Source organism: Solanum stenotomum, chromosome 7, assembly GCF_019186545.1.
Source record: "Solanum stenotomum isolate F172 chromosome 7, ASM1918654v1, whole genome shotgun sequence".
In the NCBI taxonomy this organism is placed as follows: domain Eukaryota; kingdom Viridiplantae; phylum Streptophyta; class Magnoliopsida; order Solanales; family Solanaceae; genus Solanum; species Solanum stenotomum.
In genome coordinates this window covers 25,908,571-25,916,134 of record NC_064288.1, presented here as the reverse complement: position 1 = coordinate 25,916,134, position 7,564 = coordinate 25,908,571, and the positions used below count along the sequence as shown (strand labels likewise).

At 27.4% G+C, this 7,564-nt stretch overlaps 1 pseudogene; it reads left to right on the top strand.

Moving 5' to 3' along the window:
• Positions 1–4,290: 4,290 nt before the first annotated feature.
• LOC125871380 (cytochrome b561 and DOMON domain-containing protein At4g12980-like) lies at positions 4,291–5,075 on the top strand (annotated as a pseudogene).
• The last annotated feature ends 2,489 nt before the right edge of the window (positions 5,076–7,564 follow it).

Genomic DNA, 7,564 nt, shown 5'->3' with positions numbered 1-7,564 from the left:
ACATAAAAACACCTCAAAAAATACATGAATCGCACCAGTCACCTTAATATCGATACGAATAGAATATCAAATTTATTACATTTTTTCGTCACTGCCTGAAATATATCAAAAGTTTTAATTCATGAGAGTCTGAAAATTATAAAAATCAAGAAAAAGACATAAAAACACCTCAAAAAATGTCTGAATCGCACCAATCACCTTAGGGTATCGATACGAATAAAATATCAAAATTTTATATTTTGTCATGACTCCCCGAAAAATATCAAAAATTTTAATTAGTAAACGTGCGACAAGTATAAAAATTAAGAAAAAGAGATAAAAACTATTCAAAAAATTCTTGAATGGTACCAGTTATCGTAGAATATAGATACGAACAAATTATCAAAGTTTTACATTTTTTTGTGACTACCCGAAAATAATAAAAAATAATTAGTCATTAACATCTGAAAAATATAAAATACAAGAAAAAGACATAAAAACACATCAAAATATTCTCGAATAGCACCAGTAACCTTAGAATATCGATAGTAATAAAATATCAAAATTTTACATTTTTTCATGACTCCCCAAAAAATATCAAAATTATAATTCGTAAAAATCCCAAAAATATAAAAATCTTAAAAAATACATAAAAACACCTTAAAAAATTCCTTAATTGCACTAGTCATCTTAGAATATTGATACAAATAAAATATCAAAATTTCACATTTTTCATCACTGCCCAAAATGTATAAAAAAATTTAACTAATAAATGTCTGAAAAATATAAAGATCAAGACAAGTACATAAAAACACCACAAAAAATTCTCGAATCGCACCAGTCACCTTAGAATATTGATACAAATAAAATATTAAAATTTTACATTTTTTCGTGATATCCCGAAAAATATCAAAAATAATAATTCGTAAATGTACGAAAAATAAAAAATCAAGAAAAAGACATAAAAACACCTAAAAAAATTCCCAAATCACATCAGTCACCTTAAATTATCGATATGAATAAAATTTCAAAATTTAACATTTTTCGTAAGTGCCCAAAAAATTTCAAAAATTTAATTCCTAAATTTCTGAAAAATTTAAAAATCAAGAGAGAAAAATAAAACACCTCAAAAATTCTCGAATCGCATCAGTATCCTTAGAATATCCATACGAATAAAATATCAAAATTTCCTATTTTTTCATGACTGCTCAAAAAAATATTAAAATTTTTAAGTCGTAAACGTTGAAAAATGCCACAAAAACTAGAAAATTACATAAAAACACCTCAAAAAATTCCTGAATCGCACCAGTCACCTTAGAATATTGATACGAATAAAATATCAAAAATTTATATTTTTCGTCACTTCTTGAAAAATATCAAAACTTTTAAATCATAAACGTCTGAAAATTATAAAAATCAAGAAAAAGACATAAAAACATCTCAATAAATTCTTGAATCCAACCAGTCACCATAGAATATCGATACGAATAAAATTTCAAAATTTTACATTTTTTAATGACTTCCTGAAAAATTTAAAAACATTAATTCATAAACTTTTGAAAAATATGAAAATCAAGAAAAAAACATAAACACCGCAAAAAATTCTCGAATTGTACTAGTAACTTTAGAATATTGATACGAATAAAATGTCAAAATTTCACATTTTTTCGTGACTGCTCGAAAAATATCAAAAAATTTAATTCGTAAATGTTTAAAAAAATATAAAAATAAATAAATCTTGAATCGCACCAGTCACCTTAGAATATCGATACGAATAAAATATCAAAATTTTACATTTTTTTGCCACTACTTGAAAATATAAAAAAATGTAATTCGTAAACGTCTGAAAATATAAAAATAAAGAAAAAGACATGAAAACACCAGAAAAAAATCTCGAATCGCACAAGTCACCTTAGAATATCGATACGAATAAAATATCAAACTTTTACATTTTTTCGTGACCGCCCAAAAAATATCAAAATGTTTAATTCGTAAACGTTTGAAATATATAAGAATCAAGAAAAGTATGACAAAACAACTCAAAAAATTCCTGAATCGCACCAGTCAGGTTAGAATATCGATGCGAATAAAATATGAAAATTTTAATTCGTAAACGTCTGAAAATATAAAAAATGAGAAAAAGACATAAAAACACATTAAAAAAATCACGAATTGCACCAGTCACTTTGAAATATCGATACGAATATAATATAAAAAATTTACATTTTTTCATTATTACCCGATAAATATAAAAAAAATTATTCGTAAACGTTCGAAAAATATTAAAATCCTGAAAAATACATAAAAACAACTTAAAGATTCCCGAATCGCAGCAGTCACCTTAGAATATTAATACAAATAAAATATCAAAATTCCACCTGTTTCATGACTTCTCGAAAAATATATAAAAAAATAATTCATAAACATCCGAAAATATAACGATCAAGAAAAGTACATAAAAACATCTGAAATTTTTTTTGTATTGCACCAGTCACCTTAGAATATCGATACGAATAACATATCAAAACTTTACATTTTCGTAAACGTACAAAAAATATAAAAAAAACACCTCAAAAAATTCCAAAATCGCACTAGTCACCTTAAAATATCGATACGAATAAAATTTCAAAATTTTACATTTTATCGTGAGTGCCCGAGAAATTTCAAAAATTTAGTTCGTAAACTCCCAAATAATATAAAAATCAAGAAAAAAGACATAAAACACCTCAAAACAAAATCCCGAATCGCATCAATAACTTTTGAATATTGATGCAATAAAATATTAAAATTTTACATTTTTTCGCGACTGGTCGAAATAATATCAAAAATTTTAATTCATAAACGTCTGAAAAATACCAGAAAAACCAAAAAAGTACATAGAAACAACTCAAAAAATTCCTAAATCGCACCAGTCAACTTTCAATATGGATATGAATAGAATATCAATTTTTTTTGCATTTTTTCCTCACTACCAGAAAAATATCAAAATTTTTAATTCGTAAATGTCCAAAAATTATAAAAATCAATAAAAAGATAGAAAAACACCTCAAAAAATTCCCGAATCCCGCCATTCACCTTAGAATATCGTTACGAATAAATTATCAAAATTTTACATTTTATCGTGAGTGACAATAAAATTTTTCAAAAGTTTACATTTTTTTGTGACTTCCCGAAAAATTTCAAAAATTTAATTCATAAACTTCCAAAAAATATAAAATTAAGAAAAAGACATAAAACACCTTAAAAAATTCCCGAATCGCACCAGTAACCTTAGAATATTGAAATGAATAAATATCAAAATTTCTCTTATTTTAGTGACTGCTCGAAAAATATCAATAATTTAAATTCATAAATGTTTGAAAAATATAAAAATCAAGAGAAATACATAAAACACCTCAAAATATTCCTAAGTCGCACCGGCCACTTTAGAATATCGATACTAATAGAATATCAAAATTTTACTTTTTTCGTCACTGCCTGAAAAATATCAAAAATTTCAATGTAAACGTCCAAAAAAAATATAAAAATCAAGAAAAAAACATGAAAACACCACAAAAAATTCCCAAATCACACTAGTCACTTTAGAGTATCGATACAAATAAAATATCAAAATTTTATATTTTTTCGTAACTACTCAAAAAATATCTAATATTTAAATTCGAAAACATCCGAAAAATATAAAAAGGAAGAAAAAGACATAAAAAAACATCAAAAAACTCCCGAATCACACCAGTTGCCTTAGAATATCAATACTAATAAAATATCAACATTTTAGATTTTTTCGTGACTGTCCAAAAAATATCAACAATTTTATGAAAAAGGGCCTAAAATACCCCTCAACTATACGAATTGATACACAATTAACCTTTTTCTACCTTTCGGGCCTAAAATTCCCTTGCCCTCAGCCTTTTGACTCTATTTTGCCCTCATCTTTAACAACCCAAATTCATGAATGGCATGTCACTATTTTAATGGCTACCCTAATAATTAATTTAACTAATTAAAAAACCCATATACCCACCTAAAAAAGCCCCACCTGTGTTAGACAACCCAACTTTCATCCCAACTTTGATCCTCTCCACAAAAAAAAATAAATAGAAAAAATGTTAGCTTCAGGAGAAATAGTTCCTGAAAATGGAGGTACTGATAAAAAATAGGAAAAAATAGAGGAAGGACGAAAAGGAAAACACCAAGATGATGAAAATGGCAACGAAGAAGAAGAAGAGTGACAAAATGCAGGATCGGGATAATGTGAATCATCAAAATTCTGAACAAAATGAAAGTGGAAATCAAGAATCAGGAGGAGATAAAGGCGATGAAGATGGAGAAAATCAAGAAGAGAATGATGACAACGAAAAAGAGGAGGAACTGCAAAAATGGCCTCTCTTCTCCATCTTCATTTCATCTTCCTCATCGCATTTCTCCTAATTTCCCTTGCAATATCAAGCAATTGCTCATCTTCTCAGGCGCTGATCTTCGATAATACTCATTTCGCCGACTGCACTGATCTCCCTTCTCAGAAATCTTCTGTTCACTGGACTTACGATTGAACAAATTCGACACTTTCAATTGCTTTCGTTGCTCCTCTGCATTCTTCTAATGGCTGGATTTCATGGGGAATTAACCCAATTCAGCAGTCCGTGATCGGCCTCAATGCCTTATCGCATTTAAGCTTCAAATGGATCCATGATTGTTAATACTTACAATCTTACTTTGTATAAATCGATTACACAAACTGATAAACTTTCGTTTAAAGTTTTGATTTCTAAAGCAGAGTACTCTAATGGCGTCATGCAAATATTGGCCACTTTGGTACTACCGTCAAATATGACCACGGTGAATCAGGTGTGGCAAGTTGGACCAACGGTGAAAGACAGTACACCAGTGGAGCATAAGTTTGATTTGACAATTTGAAATCTACAGGCACATTAAATTTGACTATTTCTTCTGGTGGCATGGAAAAAAGGCCACAGCTCCTGTTCCCCCTGGTAGTGGTGGACAAAGTGATAATAAAAACGGGTAGATCTTCAAGAATTTAGAGTAATAATACTAGTTTTTATGTCTTCATTATGTTCCTTGGAGTTCTGTTTTTTTAACTTGATCAAATTAACAATGTTCCAATTTGAAATGATTCAATAAATTAGTTTTTATTTTAAAAAAGAGAGGAGGAAGAAGATGACGACAACGAAGAAGAAGAGCATGACGATTGACGACAACAAAGAAGAAAAAGATGACAGCGAAGAAGAAGATCAAAGCTAGGTTAAACGATCTGGGTTAAAAACGGGTTGGGCTTTTTTATATGGGTATATGGGTTTTTAAACTAGTTAAATTAATTATTAGGGTAGCCAATAAAATAGTGACAAATCATTAATGAATTTGGATTGTTAAAGATGAGGGTAAAATAGACTCAAAAGGTTGACGGCAAGGACATTTTAGGCCTGAAAGATAGAAGAAAGGTAATTTTGTACCAATTTGCATAGTTAAGGGGAATTTTAGGCACTTTTCCGAAAATTTTAAAACGTAAACGTCTGAAAAATATAAGAATCAAGAAAATTACATAAAAATATCTCAAAAAATTCCCGAATCGCGCCAGTCACCTTATCATATCGATACAAATAAAATATAAAATTCTTACATTTTTTCGTGCTTGCCCGAAAAATATCAAAATTATTAATTCGTAAACATCCGAAAAATATAAAAATCAAGAAAAAGACATAAAAACACCTCAAAAAATTCCAAAATCGCACCAGTAACCTCAAAATATCGATACTAATAGTATTTCAAAATTTTAAATTTTTTCGTGACTGCCCAAAAAATATCAAAAATTTTAATTCGTAAACGTCGCAAAAAAAAAGAATCAAGAAAAAGACATAAAAATACCTCAAAAATTCCTGAACAATATCAGTAATATGAGAATATCAATACAAAAAAAATATCACAATTTTTGCAGTTTTTTGTGACTACCAGAAAAATATCAAAAATTTTAATTCGTAAACGTCCGAAAAATATAAAAGTCAAGAAAAAGACATAAAGACACCTCAACGAATTCTCGAATCGCACCAGTCACCTTAGAATATCTATACGATTAAAATAATAAAATTTCACATTTTTTCGTGACTATCCGAAAAATAACAAAAAATTTAATTCGTAAACGTCCGAAAAATATATAAAAACACATCAAAATATTCTCGAATTATACTAGTTACATTAGAATATCGATATGAATAAAATATCAAAAATTCAATTTTTTCGTGATTGCCCGAAAAATATCAATTTTTTTCGTGATTGCCCGAAAAATATCAATTTTTTTTCCATATATGTCAGAAAATATAAAAAGCAAGATAAAGAAATAAAAACACCTCAAAAATTCACGAATCGCACCAGTCAACTTAGAATATCGATACAAATAAAATATCAAATTTTTACTTTTTTCCTGACTGCCTGAAAATTATCAAAAATTTTAGTTTGTAAACGTCCAAAAAATATAAAGATAAAAAAAAAAGACATCAAAACACCTAAAAAATTTCTCGAATCGCACCAGTCACCTTAGAATATCGAAACGAATAGAATTTCAAAATTTCACATTTTTTCGTGATTGCCCAAAAAATATCAAAATTTTTAATTCGTAAACGTCTGAAAAATATAAAAATAAATAAAAATACATAAAAACACCTCAAAAAATTCTCGAATCGCACCAGTCACCTTATAATATCAATACAAATAAAATATCAAATTTTTACATTTTTCCGTGACTGCCCAAAAAATATCAAAAAATATTAATTCGTAAATGTACGAAAAATATAAAATAAAGAAAAAGACTTACAAACACGTCAACAAATTCCCGAATAGCACCAGTCACTTTAAAATATCGATACGAATAAGATTTCTAAATTTTACATTTTTTCGTGACTGTCCGAAAAATATAAAAAAGTTTAATTCGTAAACATTTGAAAAATATAAGAATCAAGAAAAAGACATAAAAATACCTCAAAAACTCCTGAACCGCATCAGTCACCTTAGAATATCAATAGTAATAAAATATCCAAATTTTACATTTTTTCGTGATTAACCGAAAAATATCAAAATTTTTAATTCGTAAACGTCCGAAAAATATAAAAATCAAGCAAAAGACATAAGAACACCTCAACAAATTGCCTAATCGCACCTGTCACCTTAGAATATCTATAAGATTAAACTATCAAAATTTCACATTTTTTCCTGACTATCCGAAAAATAACAAAAATTTTAATTTGTAAACGTCCAAAAAATACATTAAAACACATCAAAATATTCTCGAATTGAACTAGTTACTTTAAAATATCGATATGGATAAAGTATCTAATTTTCAATTTTTTTCGTGATTGCTCGAAAAATATCAATTTTTTTCTTAAACGTCAGAAAAATATAAAAGGCAAGATAAAGACATAAAAACAACTCACAAAATTCACGAATCACACTAGTAACCTTAGAATATCGATATAAATAAAATATCAACATTTTACTTTTTTCGTGACTGCATGAAAGATATCAAAAAAATTAATTTGTAAACGTCCGAAAAATATAAAAATCAAGAAAAATACATTAA